General features: G+C 40.0%; 1 protein-coding gene, 1 long non-coding RNA gene and 2 other non-coding genes across 6 annotated transcripts in view; 1 reads left to right on the top strand and 3 right to left on the bottom strand.

Annotated features, from left to right (window-relative positions):
- LOC116520073 (delta(14)-sterol reductase TM7SF2-like) overlaps positions 1 to 12,026 on the top strand; it is a 278,256-nt gene that overhangs the window by 244,781 nt on the left and 21,449 nt on the right. The gene's annotated exons all lie outside the window — the stretch shown is intronic.
- On the bottom strand, positions 3,122 to 8,184 carry LOC116520081. 2 transcript variants are annotated; one of them, XR_004256720.1, is made up of 3 exons: positions 7,361 to 7,477; positions 5,525 to 5,607; positions 3,122 to 3,500 (listed from the first exon to the last, which is right to left on the bottom strand). It is a non-coding gene; the product is annotated as an uncharacterized LOC116520081 (long non-coding RNA). The 2 variants fall into 2 exon arrangements; XR_004256719.1 differs by lacking the exon at positions 7,361 to 7,477 and adding an exon at positions 7,833 to 8,184 and having other exon boundaries at positions 3,123 to 3,500.
- On the bottom strand, positions 5,156 to 5,299 carry LOC116520315. The gene has a single exon (XR_004256760.1). It is a non-coding gene; the product is annotated as a small nucleolar RNA SNORA79 (small nucleolar RNA).
- Positions 7,212 to 7,289, bottom strand: LOC116520317. The gene has a single exon (XR_004256762.1). It is a non-coding gene; the product is annotated as a small nucleolar RNA SNORD126 (small nucleolar RNA).

The following is a 12,026-nucleotide window of genomic DNA, read 5'->3' on the forward strand; positions in this document are numbered from 1 at the left end:
CTATGATTTGTGCTGTTTGCTGTTGGTATATTGCTTTAATTGACTGTAAAAAATTATCTCCTATCTGCATTTTTTGCAATATCTTCAACAGAAATTGCCAGTTAACTCGATCAAAGGCCTTCTCAGCATCCAAAAATATAAACGCAGCAGGGATCTGGTTGTTCTTTCCCAAATATTCTAATGCATTAATAATTAATCTAGCATTACTTTTCATCTGTCTCCCTTGTATAAAACCTGTTTGGTCCGTATGTATCAATTGTTGAGTGACCAACATTAACCTATTTGCTAATATTTTAGTGAAAATTTTATAATCTACATTCAGTATGAAATAGGTCTATAATTTTTGGGTTGAGTAGTATCTTGATCTTCTTTGGGTATCAAAGATATAAACGCTGTCTTCCAAGATGGAGGACTTTACCTTCAGTTTGAATCATATTAAATAATTCTCTAAGAGGTTCTACCATTTCTAACTGTAAGTTTTTATAGTAAACCGCTGTCAAGCCATCTGTACCTGGTGCTTTCCCTGACTTTAATTGCTTAATTACCTGCAGGATTTCCCCCGAGGTTATTGGTTGATTCAATTTTTGCCTGTGTTCTTCTCTAACTGAAGGTATTTTCTCTTTGTCTAAATATTTGTCTATGTCTAAACCATTAATTTTATCCCCTTTATACAGTTCTGTAAAAAATTCCCCGAAAGCCTTTGAATCTCTTCCTGTTGAAACACCTCCTTCCCTCTGTAAATCAGTTTAGATATATTCGAGTTTTCCTTTTTTTCCTAATCTGATAAGCTAACCATCTGCCAGGTTTGTTTGCATTACAAAAAGTATTGTGTTTTGCATATAATAGATTAGTAGCCACCTGGTCAGAGATCAACATGTCAAATTGAGATTTTAATATGTTAATAGCTTCCTTGACCTTTGTATCGTCTGGGTTCATTGTTAACTCGAGCTCTTTTCTCTTAATTTCCTCTTCCAGTTCTGTTCGTTTTAACCCTTGCTTATTTCTATGTGTTTTATTTATATTCATCAAACTCCTCTCATATACGCTTTGCTTGCGTCCCATACAAATTCCATAGATGTACCCTTATTCATATTCAAAACAAAATATTCAGATAGTAATTTTTTACAATCATTAATATACTTTTCATATCTAAATAAGTTTTCATTCAATCTCCAAGACCTTCTTGCCTGCACTACCCTTCCCAACTCCATCCAAACTGGGTTATGGTCCGAAAGGACCCTAGCTGCAATCTTCGTTTTCTTGACCCTAGAAAGCAAATCATTAGTGTTAGAATAAAATCAATCCTTGAGAGGGATTGATGCCTGTCCGAGAAGAAAGTGAAGTCACATTCCTCTGCATTTCTTTCTCGCCAAATATCTCTCAATTCAAAATCATCCATAATGTCAAAGAAAGATTTGGGTAACTTTGCTCGCATCTTGGTATTTAGGCGGGAAATCTTCTTATCTCTCTTAGTGTCTATCACTCCATTCCAGTCACCCAATAGTATACAGGAACTATAGTCCCACTGTACTAATTTAGCATGAAGATTTCTATAGAATCTATCTTGCTGTTGATTGTGGAGCATAAATTCCCAAAAGTAATGTCTTTTTCCCTTCTAAGATTAAGTCTAAAGCAATATATCTTCCGAAGGGATCTGCTTCTATTAATTCAGCTTTCATATCTTTTCTTAAGTATACAACTATACCATCTTCTTTTCCATAGCAGAAGCTGCAAAATGTTGACCAAGTTTTGAGTTGATCAAATATTTTTGATCAGTTGACTTGATATGAGTTTCTTGCAAACAAATTACATTGTTCTTAAACTGTTTGAGATAATGAAATATTTTCTTCCTCTTCTGTGGAGAGTTCAGTCCGTTGACATTCCATGTTAAATCTTAGTTGTCATCTTTGGTTGGTTGAAGCATTTTTAGAGCTTCCTGCACGGCCTGTTTAACCTTAGGTCTAGCTCCTCCCATTGCTTCCAGATTTGTTGTTGTAAATCCTTGATCGATGGCCAATGATTGTTGATGCTGTTGCTTTTTAGCTTGTTTCTCCATACGTCTAGTAGTCATGCGGCTAGGTCTTGGTTCCATAGCACCTTGCACTTCTAAAGAAGAGAAATGCTCCATCTTATCTGGTGGTTGTGTAGTTTGCTGTCTATCCTGTCCTTCTTGTGGTCTTTCTCTAGATCCAGATGGTGCAAGGTGTCCGGCCTTCAATATATTATAATAAAAATCTCGGGCTTTCCATACAGAGTTGAGGCGGTACCTTTGCTTATCAAATGTAAATATGATGCCAAATGGGGAGGAGTAATTCTTAAAAGCTGTTCCTATGATGCTCCCTGCTATTGGCTGTATTCACAGAACCCGTTAAGGCCATGATTTGGCTTAACAGGATGACGGAAGAAAGCCACATTTGGGTAAGTTCACCAAGACGCCCATCTCAAATCATTGCGTACTGGTTCAGAATTTGCACTCAGATCAAGTTGGGCAAAGAGGCCAGAAAATTAGGTGATTTTCAGCCATAACCAGAGGATACAAAAACTTATCGTACTGAAGCGGATTCATTAAAGATGGCAGGCTTGGGTAGAGTGGAGGGTTTGGCAAAAACGTACTCCAGAATGTACAAGGGACCTTGGAGGTCTTCTAGTCCAAACACCCTGCTAAGGCAGGAAACCCTATCCCAGTTCAGTGAAACGTCTGTCCAATCTCTTCTTAAAAACCCTCCAATGTTGGAGCACCCAAAACTTCTGGTGGCAAGCTGTCCCACTGGTTAATTATTCTCACTGTTAGAAAATGTCTCCTTAGTTTCTAGGTTACTTCTCTTTTTATTTACTTTCCATCCATTGCTTATTGTCTTGCTCCTGGTGCTTGGAAGAACAAACTGACCCTCCCCTTCTTTGTCACAACCCCTTCAAAGTCCGCTTCTGACAATTGAGCCCAAAATTTTGATTGCGAATTACTAAATGGCAATACAATTTTAAACGTTTGTCTTTAAAATGCACTTGTTCAATTGGATGCATTTAAAACACATTTCAGTGAATGCATTTCTGTGCAAAAATTTCAGAGAAAAAAAGGAAGTGTCTTATGGCACTGGGTGGGGGGGGAGGGGTGTCTTCAATTTATAGTCAGGTCAGCTGAAGAATGCAAAAAGAACTCACAAATATACCGCATGATATTTTATTTTATGCAAAGTTTTGATACCCAACACATAAGGCAAATGCCACCGGTTTAGCTCACGTCACCAAGTGGGTACATAAATTGTCATCCTGTTCGGTTCAAGAGTTGAGCATCTGTTAATTGGAACATCCCTGAACTTCACTTAATTCAGACAAGAAATGTACTTGAAGTTACCAATTTGATAAATGAACGTGAGGCACCGTTTACTCATTCCTAGAGGATTCCAACACATCGTGGGCGATTCTTCTGCTTCCTCGTGGTGATTTATTTGGAATGGTTAGTGAGGAAGAATCGTTTCCCTTCCAAAATGTATTCAACATCTCTGTGGGAGGGGAAGCACAATGCAGATATTTAGATATAATTCAAAAAATAACATACAGAGCAGCCCCAAAGGTGCTTTTTTCCCCCTAGGAGGCAACTGGACTTCCTTGATTTTTTTTTTCAAAGACGTTTTGCTTGTCATCCAAGAAGCTTTTTCAGCTCTGACTGGATGATGGGGAAGGAAAGGATTTACACTCCTTGCAGACAGCTGGTCATTTGCATCCTTTTAGAGGGTCATTGAGGCTACTTGGAGGTTTATCTGTGTCATCTTTAAATACGTTTCCCTTCTCATCCAAGAAGCTTCTTCAGCTCTGACTGGATGGTGGGGAAGGGAAGGATTGACACTCCTGGCAGACAGCTGGTCATTTGCATCCTTTTTAAACAGTCATTGAGGCCACTTGGAGGTTTATCTGTGTCCTCAAGGTCACGAGTGGTGCAAATGGGTGTGGAGCCATCTTGGAATTGCTGAAAGGATTGCGATTTGGAGTTGTGTTTGTCCCTTCTCTATTGAACCTAAGACACAGGCTGTTGGGGACGAGGCTGTGTTGTCTATGTCTCAAACTGGAAGCACAAGTGGTTCCTGTCGTGCACAATATTTTCTGAAAATCAATTCATCCTCCTGTACCGTTCGAAGGGTATTCGTCCCAAAGCGTGTCATTAAAGGTCTATGGAGATTTATCTATGGACCCAGACTCATCCCCATCAGCCTGCACCTGTGTTCAACAGTGAAGGTTCCTATCCCAAAGTTTTTGCCATTTTTCTAATTCCAGCGTGTAACCAAAGTTTTTTTTGCCAATACAATCGTTTGACTTGTTCCTCTTCCATTTTAGAATGTAATAATTACAGGTTTTTAATCAGTTTGTCATCTGTTCCTTACAAAAACCCCAGTGTCTTTGAAAATATCTATATACCGCACTCCTTCCGTACCACAAAAACATGCCATTCTGCAGCCAAGGCAGCTCCACAACCATTTGCATCACTCAAGTGACCCTGAGGACACAGATAAAACCTCCAGGTGGCCTCAACAGCTCTCTAAAAAGGACACAAATGACCAGCTTTCTGCAAGGAGCATAAATCTTTCCATTCCCTCCCTCCAGTCAGAGCTGAAGCAACTCCTTGGATGGGAAGCAAAATGTCTTCAAAAGAAAAAAAAAACAAGAAAGTCCAATTTGTCAAGAGATTGTTGCAGCAATCAAATCCAGAAAACATAAACAGGTAACTGATGCAGCAGGATTCATTAACTCCTCTTTATATATATTATATACAATACCAAGAGTGGTTTTCCAACGTGGTAAGAGGATTGGTTTCCATATTAGTTCAGAGCTCAGACCAGTTTGGGCTCAGCACAGACCCGGAGCTACAGAGCTAAGCCACACCCAGGCTCCAAAGTGTTTCACCTCCCATTGGCTGACCTTGTTGCTATGCCCTTTTTTCCAGTTCATGAATATACTCTGACACGGTTGGGCTCCTTTTAAAAGCACCTTTGGGACACCCATGACAAGGAACCTCCAGAGATATTAATGTATAGAGCAGTACCTGTGCACGGATGCTAATTTGAGCTCACAGGTTTGCGTTCTGTGTATTTTATAACAGCCAGGATTGCTAAATAGTCACATTTGCTGCTCTTCACTTAATAGTCACATTTGTTGCTCTTCAGAATGTGTGACCCCGCAAAATTCAACTGTGTCACAGACGGCCAACCCATCTAAAGACACTTTTGAGTGAAGAAAGGTCACGTTAGTATCTGATGACATAAATCCCGCTGTTTGAGCCTTGCAACAGTGAGAGGAACAGCCATCAATTCAAGCCTTTATAAAACCTTTTGACTGCTTAAATGCTGGTACCCATCGCGCCCCGCTCCATACTGTGTCCCTTCTTAAAATTGTGAGCCCAAGAAGGCGATGAAAATAGCCACCTATAACTATCCACTACTATAAATATTTCAAATTAATTCTAGTTCATCAACAGACTCTTCGTCGGAAACTATCTTGTCTATTAACCAGGAAAAAGAGCATCAATACTTACATTTTCAAAGTGGAGGGAAATTGTTTTCACCCAATTCCTGCCAGAATCATGGTTGAAATTGCTCAAGGCGGTCCAGAGTTATGCTGGAATACACAAACCAGTTTTTTAATTTATTGATTAGCCCCTGGTGTCAGGCCTGCAGTTATATACCTTTTTAGGATCTTTGTTCTGCCACTCTATTTCATTATGCTGTTTCATTAGTATAGTAACTGGGAAGGGGAACAGAAAGGAGAAGAATTGTGGAATGTGTTGTTGTCATTCTTTTCTAGAAGCCAAAGGTCATCTTTTGTCTCCGCACCTCTGCACCTGATCGGAACTAGATGGGTGGCAATGCCACAAAGATTGGACCATGTGATGATTTATGGGTGTGGAGATAAGATTATGACCTTTCAACTGGGAGGAATCCCAGGAAGCTTTTAGATTTGGCATTCCACAGATGTGCCAACATGTCTGTCTTATTAAATTGGAATTTTGATGAAAGTTATGTCTTGAGCTCTGATTTAATTCTGCATGATAATTGGAACGCTGACATTTGGGCTACATCAAAGTAAAGGAAAATATTTGTAGCTCATAGTTGAAATTAGGGTTCTTTGATGCCGCCCTGAGCTTGGTTGTAACAATGAAGCTCAGACCGCACCATCAAAGATCCCTCATTTTAATTTCTATACTGCCAAACCAAAGTTGGGTCACGGAGGATTAGTCCTCGTGTGACAACCACAATTGAGCCCAAAATTTCCGCCACTAAGCAAGGAAACTGTTTAGTTTGCCCCATTTTATGACCTCTTTGTCACAGTCGTTAAGCAAATCATGCAGTCATTAAGCGAATCTGGCTTCCCCCATTGAGTATGCTGTTTGGAGACCAGCTGGGAAGCTCGCAAATGACTCCGGGACACTGCATGCCAGTTGCCACGCGCCTAAATTTTGATCACGTGGCCATGGGGATGTTGCAATGGACGTAACAAGTGTGAAAATCAGTCGTAAGTGCTGATGTAACTTTTGTCACCTGACCTTAATTTACACGTTTGCCAAAAATTGGGTTTTACTTCTACTTTACAACAAAACAAACATGGGTTCGCTTAACAATCCTAATTTTTTTAAAAAATTGGGTTGGTTACATGAGTGACCCTCTTTACAATAGTCGCAACTTAAAATGGAAATGAGTAGGCTCCATTAGGGTCTTAAGTCGAGGGCATCCTGGTGTGAAACCCCAGGATGGGGTATGTAGTCTTGACCAAAGTTCCATTTGCTATATACACAGCTGGTTCTCAACAACTGAGCCCGACATTTCTGTTGTTATGTGGGACGTTTGTTACGTGAGTTTTGCTCGGTTTTAAATTCCTTGCCATAGTCGTTAAATGAACCACTGAAGTTATTAAGTTAGTGACACGTCTGGTTAAGTGAATCTGGCTTCCTTTGTTTTGTCGCAAAAGGGGAGCAGGTGACTCCAGGACACTGCAACCATTATAAATAGGACTCGGTTGCCAGTTGACGTGTGACTCACACCATCTGAATTCAGATCACGTCAGGGATGCTACAAAGGTTGTAACGGGGGAAAATCATCTCACTTTTTCCCCAGTGCCGCTGTAACTTTGAACAGCCACTAAATGAACTGTCATAAGTCGAGGACTATCTGCAACTCATTTAACTCAAGAGGAATGCATGGTGAAGACAAGCTGTGGGCAAACAGGTTCTGCTCAGGGCATGTTTCTAATCATGGTTTATCAGGTGAAACACGGACATAACATGCAGTTCATCATAGCAGACTGTCGAAAAACCTTATTAATATTCCCAAGTTTTATTTTTGAAGCTGGTAAAAAATAATAATAATCAAGATACCTTTTTTTTTCATTCTCTTCCTACGAAATATACCAAACTATACCAAATCTGGGAGTTGAAGTCCACAAGTCTTAAAGTTGCCAAGTTTGGGAACCACTGGTCTAGATAATCTGTTTCATCCAAGGACCGCCGGAGCTGAGAGGCCACCACTTTCTCAACAACCTTCCCAACAAAGGGGAGGTTGGAGACTGGACGGTATTTAGGATGGCTGGATCCAAAGACGGCTTCTTCAGGACGGGTCTCACCACCGCCGCCTTTATGGGGGGGGAAGAACCCCTCCCAAAGGGAGGCGGTAACTATCGGCTGGATCCAGCCCCGTGTCACCTCCCTGCTGTTCGCGACCAGCCAGGAGGGGCACGGGTCCAGCACACACGTGGAGGCACTCGCTGCTCCCATGATCTTGTCCACTTTTCTCAGGAGTAACAAGTTGAAAATCAATCCATAGATGCCGCTTAAGACCCTCCCCCGGTACCTCGGCTGGCTCTGAGCAATTGGAGTCCAGGTCCGTCCGAAGATGAGCAAATTTATCCGTGAGAAATTGGACAAACTCCTCAGCTCTACCTTGTAAAGGGTTGCCCGCATCCCTCCCTTTCAAGAGGGAGCGGGTTATTCTGAACTAGGCGGCTGGGCGCGACTCAGCCGATGCAATCAGAGCGGCAATATATGCGTTCTTTGAAGTCCGAATTGCCAGAAGGTAAGCTCTGATGCAAGCTTTCAAGATGATAGTTTTCCATAAAGGGACACAACTGCCCCCCAACTGCCAACAGCCAAACCATTTTCAGACTGTAAAACAAAGAAAAAAGGGTTAAAACCTCAGTTTTTTCAGCAAAACAATTGTTTTTTTACTGCAATACTGTATTCATGTTACTTCTTTAATAAATCCCCAGAAATATGATTGAAAAAAGGGTTTATTACATTAATCATATATATTATCTTGTTTTATAATTATATAACCTCAATGTAAAGTATATATTGCTCTATATATTATTACTATTTAGTTTACCATATATTAATTTTTATGTTTATATATTTACTTATCCCTTCCTGGGGATTTTTCTTTTTAAAATTTAATTTTACATTTATTTTGGTTTTGTTAACTGTGTATTTTGTATATATTATCCTATGGTATATAATATAGTTTGTCATATATTAATTTTTATTTTTATAAATTTTAAAATAAATTTTTACGTTTAGATCCCTTCCCATACATTTGTTTAAAGTGTTTTCATATTTTAGTTTTGTTAACTGTATATTTTGTATATTATCCTACATATTATTAATTTGGTTTGCCATATATTAATTTTTATGTTTATATATTTACTTATCTCTTCCTATAGAGGTTTGTTTTTAATTTGGTTTTTAGATTTATTTTAAGTTTTGTTAACTGAGCATTTTGTAAATATGGTCCTACATATTATTACAATTTAGCTTGCCATATATTGATTTTTATATATATTTACTTATCCCTTCCTATATTTGTTTTTTAAAATTTATTTTTTATACTTATTTTAGTTTTGTTAACTGTGCATTTTATATTCTGTTTAACTTTTAAAATCTCCTTTTGCCTGCCCTATATCTAAAGGTTTGGTTTAGGATTTGTATCATCATCGAAGTTCTGGGTTCTAATTATGAAGCCTAAAATGGAGTTATTGGGCTACAAGCTCCAAACTAATGACATTTCTGAATTTCCACCCGAGGGTTTTGGAAAAACATAACATGTTCGAGTCCTGCCTGTAAAAATATCTCCAACAGATTAAAAAAAATAAACCACAATACCATTATACTTTATAAAGCTACACATTACAAACAAGGAAGCGGAATTAAAAGGTTCCAATTTAAACATAAAAATTCCAAAACTTGGGATTTTAAACCGGGTTTTTAAAATTTATTTAATGTCCATATTTTAGGTTTTTAAAAAAAAAATTATCTAAATTTGTTTTCAAAAAGTCTATTTTTTTCTATACATTATAGCAAATGCCACACAATCAATACATTATATTACATTTACGTATTAAACAATCAAAATAATTGCATTTAAATTTGGTGTCTTTTGTTATCTGGGGCTTTGGGGGGTAGAATTTATGCTTTGTTTCAAGCATAAAAGTCTTGCTTTTAAGAAAGCCAGCATAAGAGTCCGTCCCAGGCGCCCCGCATGGAACAAACCCCGTTGGAATCATGGTTTAAAAAGACACAAAGGGTTTAATAATCTGATAGCAGTTTGATGGGGATTTCTTCCTTGCGTTGGCAAGAATAATTCCGAGGTTATAATAAGCACGGATGGCAAAAATATAATTAAGATTAATAATGGATTCGGCACGAAGGAAACACACCGCCTTACCTCGCAAGTTCTGTAGGAAAACGGAAGCAGATAGGAGGAGCCGGAAATAAGGATGCCTGCCTTGCTATTGGTTGAGAAGGCGAGCCAATTATGGTATTAAATGTGAGGCGGGAGTATTTATTTGCACCAATTGAGAGAGAGAGAGACTTGCCAGTGTTTTGGGGCGACTTTCAGACGGGTGGACTTCAACTCCCAGAATTCCCCCTGCAGCTTTCAGGGGCCATTTGCACTAATATGTGTTTGCCTTAAGGGAGAAAACTGGGGGGGTGGGGTTTGAGGAGGGGCTTTTTTTTTGGGGGGGGCACATCTGAGGCTAAAGAATAAATTATAGGCTATGGGAGCAACTTTTTTGGTTTATCTCCTCTCTTTTTCTCCCCCCCCACTCCCTTCTCTATTTTTCCTTCCCTCTTTCCCTCCCTTCTCCCTCATGTTTTTCTCTTCATCTTTCCTTTTTTCTCCTTCCTTCCCTCTTGTTCCCTGCCCTCTTTCTTTCTCCTTCTGTCCTTCTGTCCTTCCTTCCTTCTTTCCATTTTCTTCCCCCTAATTCCTCCCTCATTCCTGTTTTCTTCTAATTCCTCCCTATTTTTCCTTCCTTTCTTCTTCCCAAAATTTGTGTCTCGTTCCTCTTTTCTTCTACCTAATTCCTATTTTTTTCCATCCTGCCTGCCTGCCTTCCTCCCTTCCTTCTTTCCCCATCCTTCTTTCCTGCCTCCCTTCCTTCTTTTTCTAGCTTCCCTTCCTTCTCTTCCCCAGATTCTATCTAATTCCTCCCTATTTTTCCTTCCCTTCTTTCCTGCCTTCCTTCTTCCCTCCCTCCCTTCCTTCTCTTCCCTGAATGTTTCCCTCATTCCTGTTTTCTTCTACCTAATTTCCCCTTTCCTATTTTTCCTTCCTTCTCCCTTCTTTCCTGTCTTCCTTCCTTCTCTTCCTCGAATTTCTCCCTCATTCCTGTTTTCTTCTACCTAATTCCTCCCTTCCTATTTTTCCTTCCATACTTCCTCCCTCCCCTCCTTCTACCTCCTTTTTTCCTGCCTTCCTTCTTTCTCTAGCTTCCCTTCCTTCCTTCTCTTCCCCAAATTCTTCCCTCATTCTTGTTTTCTTCTACCTAATTCCCCCCTTCCTAATATTTTTCCTTCTTCCCTTCTTTCCAGCCGGCCTGCCTTCTTTCCATTTTCTTCCCCCAATTCCTCCTCATTCCTGTTTTCTTCTTCCTAATTCCTCCTATTTTTCCTTCCTTCTCCCTTTCCTTCTTTCCTGCCTTCCTCCATTCTCTCCCCAAATTCCTCCCTCATTCCTGTTTTCTTCTACCTAATTCCTCCCTTCCTATTTTTTTTCCTCCTCTCCCTCCGTCCCTCCCTCCCTCCTTCCCCTCCCCAGAATAGCTGAAAGGGTTGAAAAGCAACCTGGGGACCTCCTACCACCCGGATTGGCTCCTTCCCCTGTGTCATCATTCCCTCCTTGGGCGGTGATTGGCTCTCCTTGCCTAGGGCTAGCATGGCCAGAGGGCGGGGCGGCCAGCTGTCAGGCTCCCTGGCCAAGCGCTCTGCAGGACAGGTGCGCCTCCTGGCATCCTTCCCGCAGGTGAGCCTCCCTAAGAAAGGAGACAGGCGGGCTGGGGTAGCTCCATCCTCCCTGGGAAGGTTGTTAAAGATCGTGAAGAGGATTCCTCAGATAGGAGGTGGATGGGTTTCACAGGGGTGGATCGTGAGAATCTGCAAGAGGGAAGCCTTTGGCTCCCCAAAACGCAAGAGCAGATCACTCTCATTTTGATCCCTCTCCTGCATCTGGAATCACCTGGAAGGAGCCTCATTCAGAGGCCCTTCGATGGAGGGAAGCAACGGGGGGGGGGTGTAATTCTGTCAATCAAATCCTTCAGTGGGTTAGTGGCTACACATAGACTTGGAACTAGATAGATAGATAGATAGATAGATAGATAGATAGATAGATAGATAGATAGATAGATAGATAGATAGATAGAAGATAGATAGATAGATAGATGATAGATAGATAGATAGATAGATAGATAGAAGATAGATAGATAGATGATAGATAGATAGATAGAAGATAGATAGATAGATAGATAGAAGATAGATAGAAGATAGATAGATAGATAGATAGAAGATTGATAGATGATAGATATAGATAGATAGATAGATAAATAGATAGATAAATAGATAGAAGATAGATAGATAGATGATAGATAGTATACTAATATATAACCAACATCGTATTGTATTATTAAATGTTTACATCAATTCGTCTTGCCATCAACTCCCAAAAACAATTATTGGCTCTTCTGCTCTCCCTTCTGAACCTTATCCATCATTT

Source organism: Thamnophis elegans, chromosome 17, assembly GCF_009769535.1.
Source record: "Thamnophis elegans isolate rThaEle1 chromosome 17, rThaEle1.pri, whole genome shotgun sequence".
Taxonomy (NCBI): domain Eukaryota; kingdom Metazoa; phylum Chordata; class Lepidosauria; order Squamata; family Colubridae; genus Thamnophis; species Thamnophis elegans.